Source organism: Bufo bufo, chromosome 5 (genome assembly GCF_905171765.1).
Source record: "Bufo bufo chromosome 5, aBufBuf1.1, whole genome shotgun sequence".
NCBI lineage: Eukaryota > Metazoa > Chordata > Amphibia > Anura > Bufonidae > Bufo > Bufo bufo.
Window position 1 is genome coordinate 549,498,799 of NC_053393.1, and position 14,961 is coordinate 549,513,759.

The window sequence follows — 14,961 nt, forward strand, 5'->3', positions numbered from 1 at the left end:
TATATTCTAACTAGAAGCGTCCCCATCACTATGGGAACGCCTCTGTTAGAAAATACTGTCGGATATGAGTTTTCACGAAGTGAAAACTCATCTCTGAAAAAGCTTTTATGCAGATGGATCTTCGGATCCGTCTGTATAAAAAGTAACCTACGGATCACAGACGCGGATGCCAATCTTGTGTGCATCCGTGTTCTTTCATGGACCCATTGACTTGAATGGGTCCGTGAACCGTTGTCCGTCAAAAAAATAGGACAGGTCATATTTTTTTTGACGGACAGGAAACACGGATGCGGCTGCAAAACGGTGCATTTTCCGATTTTTCCACGGACCCATTGAAAGTCAATGGGTCCGCGAAAAAAAACGGCACAACGGCCACGGACGCACACAACGGTCGTGTGCATGAGGCCTTAGGAGCATGCTATGACACAGACCTGGCCAGCCATAGATGGGTGAGAAGATTCGTAAGGGCTGCCTCTAGATTAAGACCATCCATAACACCTAGGGCCCCTCAGTGGGACTTAGACCGAGTCCGGAAAGGACTAATGAAACCACCATTTACCCCAGGACAGGACATTTCTGTAAAACATCTGATGCTCAAGGCTGCCTTCTTAATAGCCATAACGTCAGCTAGACGTTTAGGAGAGGTCCAGGCGCTCTCCTGTGGAGAACCCTATCTTTCTGTGTTCCCCGATAAAATAGTATTAAGGTTGGATCCGGGTTTCCATCCAAAGGTCGTTTCTGACTTTCATAGAGACCAGGAAATTGTCCTCCCATCATTCCCTAAAGAGGTGACGAGTACATCTGAGGATCAATATCAACTCCTGGGTGTTGGAGATACTGTCTTACAGTACCTAAAGGCAACAGAAGAATTCAGGAAGGAAGATAATCTTCTCATTCAGTTTGCTGGTCCAAACAAAGGGAAGAAAGCATCCAAAGCCTCCATTGGGCGCTGGATCAGGTCCACCATATCCAGCTGCTACCAGATGGCGGGTCTTGATAATCCTACAGAGATAAGGGCTCATTCCACAAGAGCGGTGGCCTCCTCATGGGCAGAAAGAGGAGGTGTTTCCTTAGATAAAATCTGCAGAGCAGCCACCTGGTCCAGTATTAATACTTTTTATTAAGCACTACCGAATTAACGTTTTGTCTGACGCTCTCCACTGTGACCTGATGAGCACAACGTCGGGTCATAGTGCGTATCTCCACGTACCGCGTTCTCACACTGTGTGCATCTGGAGGTAGTGGAGAGTGAGATCAGGGAAAGAGATCTGAGCCTGGGGTGGAGAGTGAGCGGCCGGACGGCTTCCCGGCTCCACAGCTAGAGAGTCACAGGTTGGCCACCCCTGCTGTAGACGCTGCGAGATCATCCCTGGGACGGTTTGAGGCCTCTCCCTGCTGCATCGGGTGGAGGTTATAGAAATCCCAGACACCTGTTGTGTGTTATATGGACGCTATAGGGCGGTATTATATCTGCAGGACCCCAGCATTTAATCTGATTCTTTTCCTCAGCTGTATCCGCCATGATGCAATAAAACCACACAACGTACACCTGGCTGACGGAGGTCACAGACAGCAGGAGGACGGTGCAGCTGGATCAGAAGGTAAGATGGCGGGATATTGCTGGGGATGAGCGGGTGCAGCTCTTCCAGCATGGTGGGGCTTGTAGTAGTCCTGTCCATTCCTGTAGACGCTGCAAGATCAGCCCTGGGACGGTTTGAGGCCTCTCCCTGCTGCATCGGGGGGAGGTTATAGAAATCCCAGACACTCCACTGTCCTCAGCAGTGCTGACGCCCCCTATTGGAGGCTCTTCTCTCCTGTCCTCCTCAGCGCTGACGCCCCCTATTGGAGGCTCTTCTCTCCTGTCCTCCTCAGCGCTGACGCCCCCTATTGGAGGCTCTTCTCTCCTGTCCTCCTCAGCGCTGACGCCCCCTATTGGAGGCTCTTCTCTCCTGTCCTCCTCAGCGCTGACGCCCCCTATTGGAGGCTCTTCTCTCACATCCTCATCAGCGCTGACGCCCCCAATTGGAGGCTCTTCTCTCACGTCCTCATCAGCGCTGACGCCCCCTATTGGAGGCTCTTCTCTCACATCCTCATCAGCGCTGACGCCCCCTATTGGAGGCTCTTCTCTCCTGTCCTCCTCAGCGCTGACCCCCCCTATTGGAGGCTCTTCTCTCCTGTCCTCCTCAGCGCTGACGCCCCCTATTGGAGGCTCTTCTCTCACATCCTCATCAGCGCTGACGCCCCCTATTGGAGGCTCTTCTCTTCTGTCCTCAGCAGCGCTGACGCCCCCTATTGGAGGCTCTTCTCTCCTGTCCTCCTCAGCGCTGGCGCCCCCTATTGGAGGCTCTTCTCTCCTGTCCTCAGCAGTGCTGACGCCCCCTATTCGAGGCTCTTCTCTCCTGTCCTCATCAGCGCTGACGCCCCCTATTGGAGGCTCTTCTCTTCTGTCCTCATCAGCGCTGACGCCCCCTATTGGAGGCTCTTCTCTTCTGTCCTCAGCAGCGCTGACGCCCCCTATTGGAGGCTCTTCTCTCCTGTCCTCATTAGCGCTGACGCCCCCTATTGGAGGCTCTTCTCTCCTGTCCTCCTCAGCGCTGACGCCCCCTGTTGGAGGCTTTTCTGTTCTATCTCTTGGCCCAATAGGACTTTGCACTTCACGTTTTACTTTCATGTCTTTCAGGAGATGGACTGTCTGACGCCTCGGTGGTGGAGCTGCGTACAAGGTGGGTATGATCCTCGGGAAGCTCCTCAGGGCAGCTCTTCCAGCATGGTGGGGCTTGTAGTAGTCCTGTCCATTCCTGTAGACGCTGCGAGATCATCCCTGGGACGGTTTGAGGCCTCTTTCTGCTGCATCGGGGGGAGGTTATAGAAATCCCAGACACCTGTTGTGTGTTATATGGACGCTATAGGGCGGTATTATATCTGCAGGACCCCAGCATTTAATCTGATTCTTTTCCTCAGCTGTATCCGCCATGATGCAATAAAACCACACAATGTACACCTGGCTGATAGAGGTCACAGACAGCAGGAGGACGGTGCAGCTGGATCGGAAGGTAAGATGGCGGGATATTGCTGGGGATGAGCGGGTGCAGCTCTTCCAGCATGGTGGGGCTTGTAGTAGTCCTCTCCATTCCTGTAGACGCTGCGAGATCAGCCCTGGGACGGTTTGAGGCCTCTCCCTGCTGCATCGGGGGGAGGTTATAGAAATCCCAGACACGTCCTTGGTCTGTTCTATGGGAACTTCATGCAGTCCTTTTTATAGTCTTTCCTAGTACAGTCCTATGATTGCAGGATCGGGCCCCTTTGTTTTAACCCCTTTGTTTTGGGCCTTACTGACCAAGCGTTTTTCTTCTTTTTTTTTCATTGCCGCGTTCCAAGAGCTATAACTTTTTTTATTTTTCAGTCTATTTAGCTTTGAGGGCTTGTTTTTTTTGCGGGACAAGTTGTAGTTTTTAATGGTGCCTTTTTGGGGTCCACTTAACTTTCTGGGAGGGAGATGGGAAAAACGGCAATACTGCCACTGTGTTTTTACGTTATAAATTTTACGGCGTTCATTTTTCAGTATAAATAACAATCTTTATTCTCTGGGTCAGTACGATTACAGTGATACCAAATACATTTCTTTTTTTACTACTTTTTCTGCAATGTTTTTGCATTGCCGCTTTCCAAAACCTATAACTTTTTTTGTATTTTTTTATTTTCCTGTGGAGTTGTGTGAGGGCTTGATTTTTGAAGCACAACTTGAATTTTTCATTGGTATCATTTTGGAGTCAATGGCGCTTTTTGATCGCTTGTTATTACGTTTTTTTTCGGTGGCAACTAAGAATAAGTTAGCAATTCTGCTATTGACCAGCAGGCTTCGCCAGAGAGGCGCAGCCTGCTGTAAATTACTGAAGGCTGGTCTGGGGCCTACATCTTACCCCTGCCAGCCTTTGCACACATCGGCACCCCGCGATCGCATTTGTGGGGTGCCGATGGGAGACAGAGGGAGTCCGCTCCTTCTGTCAGCGCTTTACATGCCGCGGGCAATGGCGCCTGCCGCATGTAAAGTGTTAAACAGCCCCGATCGGCACTCCTGCTGGTCCGGGCTGTTAAAGCAGCCTAAGGCCCCTTAGTGACCGCCGTAAAAAGACGCATGGGTGGTCACTAAGGGCTTAAAGGGGGTTGTAAACATGGGATCGGGCGGCATCACCACTTTCTCTTGTCCCTTTATTAATCCGCCTTCTGCTTTTTCCTTACAGGAGGACGAGTCTGGAAGCCGCAGACGATTGCTGGATCCTGGTTTTCTGCCGCCTGTTCATAAAGAACTGACCACGAGGAAGGTGTCGGCCGCCGGCGGGGGTCTGACGGCTGTAGCATCAAGGAAAATAAAATCTCTATATGTAACGTGTGGTGCAGCTTATGGTGTGTTTCCTAGGATGCCACGGGCCTGGACCTCCAGATTACGCCGCTCGTACATCGTCTTTAATGAGCCGTGCACCTTTGATATTGCCCACTGTATAGCGGTACGTCAGACCCCTGCCCCTAACAGGTTCATATTTAAATACCAGTGACATTAAATCTGGGGTCCGACTAATATTTGCCGCTATATAGTATGGAGGATAAAATGTACCCACTCTACATCTGCCAGAACTGCACTGTGATGGAGGAGGAGACCCCCACAGACGGCATCTTCCTGGTGGTCTGTGCTTACGGTCCTGCCATTTTCTGTTAGGTTTTGCTTCTAGCAGAGGACTTCTCCATCCACACAGCACGTGATGCAGCCGTATGGCGGTACATGGAGATCTGCCTCATGTAGGTGAGATGTTATTGCTGCATAGCCATGAGGTCGGGTGTGCCGTCTGCAGGAAAGTAATCCCTAGGGAGAGGCACCGGACTGAGCGGTCGGGGGCTGCGGTACGGTTACGTTATTTACATGTTGCCTCAGGGGATGTTCAGGCGGAGGATTTTGGGTGTGGATTCGGTGCTGCAGGTCATGCGGCCAAGAACTTTTGGTGGTTTTCTAGACTGCGCCAAGAACGTACAGGTCCATTCTCAAAATCCCTTAGGCTATGCTCCAGCAGCAGCATTGTGTGCAGTACGCCTCACGTGTGCTGATGTGGGTTCTGCGCAAGGATTAGTGGGGGAGGGCAGTCCTTGTGTGCAGCCCACCTCAGGATAGGTCATCAATATCCCATCGGGGGCGGGGAGGTCTGAGTCCCGGCACCCCCACTGTCAGCTGTTTCAGGGAGCCACCGAACTCTAGTGATCACAGCCGACTCCCAGCAGCTCACCAGTTAAAGCGCCGTGTGTTATATAGTGGCAGTGCTTGGTATTGCCGCTCAGCCCTATTGACTTGAATGGGGCTGAGCTGTGACTAGGTCATGTGACTGTTGTACAACGATGTCACATGGTTAAGGAACGGGCCACTGCACTCACGGACATCCAGCATCGACGGGGGTCCCGGGTATTTAAATTCCTATAGATCCTTAATGCTATGGGACTAACAGCGGGAAATGGAATACAGCGGGCGCTCTCTCTCTGTACCTTACACTATAAGCGGGCGCTCTCTCTGTACCTTACACTATAAGCGGGCGCTCTCTCTGTACCTTACACTATAAGCGGGCGCTCTCTCTCTGTACCTTACACTATAAGCGGGCGCTCTCTCTGTACCTTACACTATAAGCGGGCGCTCTCTCTCTGTACCTTACACTATAAGCGGGCGCTCTCTCTCTGTACCTTACACTATAAGCGGGCGCTCTCTCTCTGTACCTTACACTATAAGCGGGCGCTCTCTCTCTGTACCTTACACTATAAGCGGGCGCTCTCTCTCTGTACCTTACACTATAAGCGGGCGCTCTCTCTCTGTACCTTACACTATAAGCGGGCGCTCTCTCTGTACCTTACACTATAAGCGGGCGCTCTCTCTGTACCTTACACTATAAGCGGGCGCTCTCTCTGTACCTTACACTATAAGCGGGCGCTCTCTCTGTACCTTACACTATAAGCGGGCTCTCTCTCTGTACCTTACACTATAAGCGGGCGCTCTCTCTGTACCTTACACTATAAGCGGGCGCTCTCTCTGTACCTTACACTATAAGCGGGCGCTCTCTCTGTACCTTACACTATAAGCGGGCGCTCTCTCTCTGTACCTTACACTATAAGCGGGCGCTCTCTCTGTACCTTACACTATAAGCGGGCGGTCTTGTCACGGTGTTGGTGGTAAACTCTACACAGAAGGGAAGGGAGGAGGTACGAGGCCTGGAAACTAGGGAAAGGTCACCTCCTAGTGAATCCCTAAACTGAGCCCTGACTACTATCAGTGTGAACAGACCTCGACGGAAGGAATGTTCATACGCAGGAACCTAGAGCCCTATCTGACCCTAAATGGCCCTGGAGATAGTGTCAGGACAAAAGACGACCTGTTCCTTCCCAGCTGAAGGAACAGGAGACCCCCTCAGGCCTAATACCAAAAGATAGGGGAATACAACAAACAAGAAATAGGGAAAAAGACAATTAACTCCGAAGTATGCGGATGAGCAGGAACTCAAAGGAGAACCAAACACAGCACGTCCACAACCAGAAGGAGCTATCAACCGCATAGCATGATGGGTGAGACCAGACTAAATAGAGGAGTGGGAATGACCACTAAAGCTACACCTGAGACCACGTGTGGTCATTACCAGCAACAACACAGAAGAGTGAAACCAGAGAGGCTGTCAGATCACGTGAGCCAGTCTCTTAGATCTTCTGCCCCTGTCACGGGAGAGACTGACAGGTCTGTCCGTACATTACACTATAGAGGGCGGTCTATCTACATTACACTATAGCGGGCGGTCTTTCCGTACATTACACTATAGCGGGCGGTCTCTCCGTACATTACACTATAGCGGGCGGTCTCTCTGTACATTACACTATAGCGGGTGGTCTCTCTGTACATTACACTATAGCGGGCGGTCTGTCCGTACATTACACTATAGCGGGCGGTCTGTCCGTACATTACACTATAGCGGGTGGTCTCTCCGTACATTACACTATAGCGGGTGGTCTCTCCGTACATTACACTATAGCGGGAGGTCTCTCCGTACATCTCACTATAGCGGGCGGTCTGTCTGTACATTACACTATAGCGGGTGGTCTCTCCGTACATTACACTATAGCGGGAGGTCTCTCCGTACATTACACTATAGCGGGAGGTCTCTCCGTACATCTCACTATAGAGGGCGGTCTCTACGTACGTTACACTATAGAGGGCGGTCTCTCTGTACATTACACTATAGCGGGCGGTCTGTCCGTACATTACACTATAGCGGGCGGTCTCTCCGTACATTACACTATAGCGGGCGGTCTGTCTGTACATTACACTACGGTGGGCGGTCTCTCTGTACATTACACTATAGCATGCGGTCTCTGTACATTACACTATAGCATGCGGTCTCTCTGTACATTACACTATAGCGGGCGGTCTCTGTACATTACACTAGTGGGCAGTCTCTCCTTACATTACACTAAAGCGGGCGGTCTGTCCGTACATTACACTATAGCGGGCGGTCTGTCTGGTCTCTCTGTACATTACACTATAGCGGGCGGTCTCTCTGTACATTACACTATAGCGGACGGTCTCTCCGTACATTACACTATAGCGGACGGTCTCTCCGTACATTACACTATAGCGGGCGGTCTCTCTGTACATTACACTATAGCGGGCGGTCTCTCTGTACATTACACTATAGCGGGCGGTCTCTCTGTACATTACACTATAGCGGGCGGTCTCTATGTACATTACACTATAGCGGGCGGTCTCTCTGTACATTACACTATAGCATGCGGTCTCTCTGTACATTACACTATAGCGGCCGGTCTCTCTGTACATTACACTAGTGGGCAGTCTCTCCTTACATTACACTAAAGTGGGCGGTCTGTCCGTACATCACACTATAACGGGCGGTCTGTCAGAACATTACACTATAGCGGGCGGTCTGTCCGTACATTACACTATAGCGGGCGTTCTATCCGTACATTACACTATAGGGGGCGGTCTCTCTGTACATTACACTATAGCGGCCGGTCTGTCCGTACATTACACTATAGCGGGCGGTCTGTCCGTACATTACACTATAGAGGGCGGTCTCTCTGTACATTACACTATAGCGGGCAGTCTGTCCGTTCATTACACTATAGCGGGCGGTCTCTCTGTACATTACACTATAGCGGGCGGTCTGTCCGTACATTACACTATAGCGGGCGGTCTCTCTGTACATTACACTATAGAGGGCGGTCTCTCTGTACATTACACTATAGCGGGCGGTCTCTCTGTACATTCCACTATAGCGGGTGGTCTCTCTGTACATTACACTATAGCGGGCGGTCTCTCTGTACATTACACTATAGCGGACGGTCTCTCCGTACATTACACTATAGCATGCGGTCTCTCTGTACATTACACTATAGCGGCCGGTCTCTCTGTACATTACACTAGTGGGCAGTCTGTCCGTACATCACACTATAACGGGCGGTCTCTCCGTACATTACACTATAGCATGCGGTCTCTCTGTACATTACACTATAGCGGCCGGTCTCTCTGTACATTACACTAGTGGGCAGTCTGTCCGTACATCACACTATAACGGGCGGTCTGTCAGAACATTACACTATAGCGGGCGGTCTGTCCGTACATTACACTATAGCGGGCGGTCTATCCGTACATTACACTATAGGGGGCGGTCTCTCTGTACATTACACTATAGAGGGCGGTCTCTCTGTACATTACACTATATTGGGCGGTCTCTCTGTACATTACACTATATTGGGCGGTCTCTCTGTACATTACACTATAGCGGGCGGTCTCTATGTACATTACACTATTGGGCGGTCTCTCTGTACATTACACTATAAGCGGGCGGTCTCTCTGTACATTACACTATATTGGGCGGTCTCTGTACATTACACTATAGCGGGCGGTCTGTCCATACATTACACTATAGCGGGCGGTCTCTCTGTACATTACACTATAAGCGGGCGGTCTGTCCAAACATTACACTATAGCGGGCGGTCTCTCTGTACATTACACTATAAGCGGGTGGTCTTGTCACGGTGTGGGTGGTAAACTCTACACAGGAGGGAAGGGAAGAGGTACGAGGCCTGGAAACTAGGGAAAGGTCACCTCCTAGTGAATCCCTAAACTGAGCCCTGACTACTATCAGTGTGAACAGACCTCGACGGAAGGAATGTTCATACGCAGGAACCTAGAGCCCTATCTGACCCTAAAGGGCCTGTAACGGGGTTCCGAACGTGCACTCGGTCCCCCATTACCCGCAGACTTGTTGCTTAGCTTTGGGAATGAGGATCTGTGTTTGACCTCATTCCCAGGGCAGCGTTACTAGCTGGGTGGCTCCCTGCTCCTAAGTCTGCCTTGAGCGCCGAGCTGATCACTCGGTGCTCGACTGGTTGGTCTGTCGGTCATGTGACGCTGGCCACCTCACATAACCCTCACTCCCCACTATAAATACAGGCAGCCTGCTGGCCACAGGTTGCCTGTTAATTTAGGTTCCACCTGTGATTTGGTCTTTCCTGGCGTACTTACCTCCTGCTGAATTCCTGACGATCCTCTGCCTGCTCCTTGTGTACTTTGCTACTCTCCTGGTATTTATGACCCCGGCTTCTCCTGACAATTCTCTGCTTGCTCCCTTTGTACTTTGTAGCTTTCCTGGTATTGACTCAGTCCGTTCACGTCCTGTTGTTTGTCTGTCTGTCAATCCTGCACTTATTCCAAGTTAGGGATTGCCGTCCAGTTGTCCCCTGTCATTAGGACTCGCGAGGCAAGTAGGCAGGGCCAGGGTAAGGGTGGAGCGCAGTGGTCACTTCCCTTCCCCCTATGTGTGTGTGTACGCGACCGTTACAGATTAACAGGCCCAATAACCACTGTATTATGAATCCTCTGGTGACCCTGACTGACCATGTCTCTAATCTGACGCAGAGGGTGCAGGAGTTAGGGGAAAAACTCAGTTCTTTTGAGTGAGGGCAAGGTTCTTCCACTCCTCAGGCCTCCAGTCCGCATTTTGAGCCCCAGATTAAGCTCCCAGAACCCTTTTCTGGAAACCGGAAGAAGTTTCTCTCTTTTAAGGAGAATTGTAAACTTTACTTCCGTTTGCGCCCCATGTCCTCTGGCCCCGAGAGAGAACGCGTGGGCATTATCATTTCCCGATTACAGGGTGATCCCCAGGACTGGGCGTTCTCTTTACCTGCTGGCGCCAGCTGTTTATATTCTGTGGAGGGGTTCTTTCAGGCCCTGGGTACCCTCTATGATGAACCAGACAGGGCTCTAGTAGCCGAGACGGCTCTAAAGGCACTGGTTCAGGGCAATCTACCAGCGGAGGATTATTGCACCCAATTTAGAAGGTGGTGTGTCCCCTCAGGATGGAACGAACCAGCCCTGAAAAGTCAGTTCAGGTCAGGTCTGTCTGATAAATTAAAGGATCTTCTGGTCAGTTATCAACTTCCAGAGACCTTAGAGGAGATGATGACCCTTGTTGTCCGACTCGACCGACGGGTTAGAGAGAGACGAGAGGAACAACAGTTCTCTTCCCAGATGGTGGTCCAGCCAGAGGCCTATCCCAGAGACAATGCTGAGGTCTCCACCGAGGAACCCATGCAGGTTGGCATGACCCGAGGGAATCTTCGCCGCAGACGCGGAGAATGCTTTTACTGTGGAGATCCTGACCATTGGATCAACCAGTGTCCTAAGAGGGTCCTCTCTGGCAAGGCAACCTAAAGACCAGGTACACCCTGAATTTTCTAAATGTAAGCTTTCGGTACCCATTACGATTTCTCTGGGAGTAGATAAATGGCCGGGTAAGGCCTTTATTGATTCTGGCTCAGCGGCTAGCTTTATTGACTCTGAGTATGCTGTAAGATTGGGTATTCCTATGTTTGCCTTACCAACTCCTATCCATGTCATGGCTATTGATGCTACTCCTCTTATTGGTGGTACGGTGAGCTTATGTACCTCAGAGATTTCTCTAACCGTGGGTGTGTGCCACTCTGAGAGATGTTCGCTTTTAGTCCTGGAGAACCTACCGGCTGAGGTGGTACTAGGGTTGCCTTGGCTCCGACTACATAACCCCACTATAGATTGGTCCAATGGGGAGTTGGTGAGATGGGGGCCTAAGTGTGACTCGTGCTTGTCCGTGGTACAGGCTGGGGTCTCAGTAAAGTCTTGATACTTTACCCACTGTTGTTATGGAATATTCGGATGTATTCTCATCACCAACCCCGGAGGTTCTACCCCACCATAGACCTTATGATTGTACCATAGAGCTAGTAGAGGGGGCCAAGTTTCCTAAAGGACGAATTTATAATCTTTCTCTGCCCGAACGCAAGGCCATGGAAGATTATATTAAGGAGAGCCTTGGTAAAGGGCATATTAGACCTTCTGTCTCTCCTATGGGGGCGGGGTTTTTCTTTGTTAAGAAAAAAGATGGTGGTCTTAGGCCATGTATCGATTACCGGAGATTAAATAAAATCACTGTCCAGAATAGATACTCCCTCCCATTGATTCCGGATTTATTTAACCAGGTTCTGGGGGCAACCTGGTTTTCCAAAATTGACCTGCAAGGGGCAAACAATCTAATCCGAATCAAGGAGGGAGACGAATGGAAGACGGCGTTCAATACTCTGGTAGGACACTTTGAATATCAGGTGATGCCTTTTGGACTCAGCAATGCCCCAGCTGTGTTCCAAAACTTCATGAATGACATTCTTAGGGAGTTCTTAGGTAAATTTGTTATTGTCTATCTTGACGACATTTTGATATTCTCTCCTGACTTCGAATCCCATGTGTCTCATGTTAAACAAGTATTAGAGGTGTTGAGGGAGTATCAGCTATCCGCTAAACAAGAGAAATGTGTCTTTGGTGTACAGGAGATTCTGTTTCTAGGGCATGTTCTGACTCCTCACGCCTTCAAGATGGATCCTGATCCTAAGGAATGGGTAAGACCTTCATCCTTAAAGGCCTTACAACGGTTCTTAGGTTTCGCCAATTACTATCGTAAATTTATTATGAATTTTTCTGTAATTGCTAAACCGTTGACCGACCTTACTAAGAAAGGGGCGGATTTGGAGAATTGGTCTACTGAGGCCATTTCTTCATTTGAAAAATTAAAAAAGGCATTCAGTAGCGCTCCCATTCTGATCCAGCCTGATCAGGAGAAACCTTTTATTGTGGAGGTGGATGCGTCCGAGGACGGCGCAGGAGCAGTCCTTTCACAAGGTCCTGCTAGCCTCACTAATCTGAGACCATGGGCCTTCTTCTCCAGGAAATTCTCTCCCACGGAGAGAAACTACGACATAGGGAATAGGGGGCTGCTGGCCATTAAATGAGCATTTGAGGAGTGGAGGCATTTTCTGGAGGGGGCAAGGCATTAGGTCTGAACAACATCTGGCACCGGTATCCACCCCAACAGATAAGTTGTTTGTTCCCGTACAATTTTGTCTCCAGCTGTTGGGTGAGTGTCACGATTCTGCTTTTTGTGGACATCCGGGTGTTGAGGGCACTAAGGATCTGGTTTCTAGATCTTATTGGTGGCCCACTCTAACTAGGGATGTCAAGTCCTACGTGTCAGCCTGTGAGGTTTGTGCCAGGTCCAAGACACCTAGGACTCGCCCTGCTGGTAACCTACGACCCCTACCCATTCCCAGTAGACCCTGGTCGCATATCTCGATGGACTTTATAACTGACCTACCGCCGGCGGAGGGTAAGACTGTAGTTTGGGTAGTGGTCGATAGGTTTAACAAGATGGTCCATTTCATTCCCCTGTCTAAACTCCCGAATGCCAAAACCTTGGCGTCTATTTTTGTGAAAGAAATTGTTCGATTGCATGGTATCCCGGAAAATATTGTTTCTGACAGGGGTGTGCAGTTTGTGTCCAAATTCTGGAGGGCCTTCTGTCAAAAAAGTTAAATTTCATTGTCTTTTTCCTCTGCCTACCACAGGAATGGGCAGACTGAACGCCTTAATCAGTCTGTCGAACAATTCTTGAGGTCGTATGTTGCTGATGACCAGCAATTATGGGTGAAATTTCTTCCATTGGCTGAATTTGCTTTGAATAACCGTGTCAATTCTTCTGCTGGGGTTTCACCTTTCTTTTGTAACCATGGTTTCCATCCCCGTTTTCATTCTGGGTCATCCGTCTCCTCCTCTAACCCTGAGGCGGATAGGCTCTCCTCTGAACTGTGCACAGTTTGGGCCCGGGTTCAATCGAACTTAGAAAAGGCTCAAAGTTCTCAGAAACTCAAGGCCGATAGGAGACGTTCAAGGGGGGTGAATTTTCAGGTTGGGGATAAGGTGTGGTTATCCTCCAAGAATCTCTCTCTTAAGGTAGATTCTAAAAAGTTTGCTCCTCGTTTTATTGGACCATATAAGATCACGGAAGTGATTAACCTGGTATCTTTTAGGTTGGAGCTGCCAACCTAAAAGATATTCATTCATGTCATTCCACATTCATAATGTGTTCCATAAGTCTCTACTTAAAAAATATTTTGTACCGGTAGTACCATCGAAAGCCTCGCCTCCGCCGGTTCTTGTTAATGATGCTGTTGAGTATGTGGTGTCTAAAATAGTGGATGTCAGGAAGGTGCGTAATTCCTTGCAGTACCTGATTCACTGGAAGGGGTATGGACCTGAAGAGAGATCTTGGGTACCCTCTAGGGAGGTTCATGCTCCTAGACTTGTTCGAAAATTTCATTTAGAACACCCTGAAAAGCCATCGCCTGAAGTCTTGGGTCCGGTGGCCCCTCGTAAAAGGGGGGGTACTGTAACAGGGTTCCGAAGATGAACTCGGTCCCCCATTACCCGCAGACCTGTTGCTTAGCTTTGGGAATGAGGATCTGTGTTTGACCTCATTCCCAGGGCGGCGTTACTAGCTGGGTGGCTCCCTGCTCCTAAGTCTGCCTTGAGCGCCGAGCTGATCACTCAGTGCTCGACTGGTTGGTCTGTCGGTCATGTGACGCTGGCCCTGGAGATAGTGTCAGGACAAAAGACGACCTTTTCCTTCCCAGCTGAAGGAACAGGAGACCCCCTCAGGCCTAATACTAAAAGATAGGGGAATACAACAAACAAGAAATAGGGAAAAAGACAATTAACTCCGAAGTATGCAGATGAGCAGGAACTCAAAGGAGAACCAAACACAGCACGTCCACAACCAGAAGGAGCTATTAACCGCATAGCATGATGGGTGAACCCAGACTAAATAGAGGAGTGGGAATGACCACTAAAGCTACACCTGAGACCACGTGTGGTCATTACCAGCAACAACACAGAAGAGTGAAACCAGAAGGGCTGTCAGATCACATCACGTGAGACAGTCTCTTAGATCTTCTGCCCCTGTCACGGGAGAGACTGTGACAGGTCTGTCCGTACATTACACTATAGAGGGTGGTCTGTCCGTACATTACACTATAGCATGCGGTCTCTCTGTACATTACACTATAGCGGGCGGTCTGTCCGTACATTACACTATTGCAGGCGGTCTGTCCGTACATTACACTATTGCATGCGGTCTGTCCGTACATTACACTATAGCGGGCGGTCTGTCCGTACATTACACTATAGCGGGCGGTCTGTCCGTACATTACACTATAGCGGGCGTTCTGTCCGTACATTACACTATAGCGGGCGGTCTGTCCGTACATTACACTATAGCGGGCGTTCTGTCTGTACATTACACTATAGCGGGCGGTCTCTCTGTACATTACACTATAGCGGACGGTCTCTATGTACATTACACTATAGAGGGCGGTCTGTCCGTACATTACACTATAGCAGGCGGTCTCTCTGTACATTACACCATAGCAGGCGCTCTCTCTGAAGAGAGGGTCGGGCATCAGCACTGGGCAGCCCTTAACCCTTTCACAGTACAGCTAAATGTCCTACGGGCACCGTATGTTCACAACTAGCAGACGCTCTGCAGATTTGGGCCAGAAAAA

At 49.9% G+C, this 14,961-nt stretch overlaps 3 non-coding genes across 3 annotated transcripts; all 3 read left to right on the plus strand.

Moving 5' to 3' along the window:
• Positions 1-1,634: 1,634 nt before the first annotated feature.
• Positions 1,635-1,767, plus strand: LOC121002976. Its single transcript, XR_005779377.1, has one exon. It is a non-coding gene; the product is annotated as a small nucleolar RNA SNORA9 (small nucleolar RNA).
• A 984-nt stretch (positions 1,768-2,751) lies between these two features.
• LOC121002983 lies at positions 2,752-2,884 on the plus strand. The gene has a single exon (XR_005779381.1). It is a non-coding gene; the product is annotated as a small nucleolar RNA SNORA9 (small nucleolar RNA).
• Positions 2,885-3,086: 202 nt separating this feature from the next.
• Positions 3,087-3,219, plus strand: LOC121002982. The gene has a single exon (XR_005779380.1). It is a non-coding gene; the product is annotated as a small nucleolar RNA SNORA9 (small nucleolar RNA).
• Positions 3,220-14,961: the final 11,742 nt, after the last annotated feature.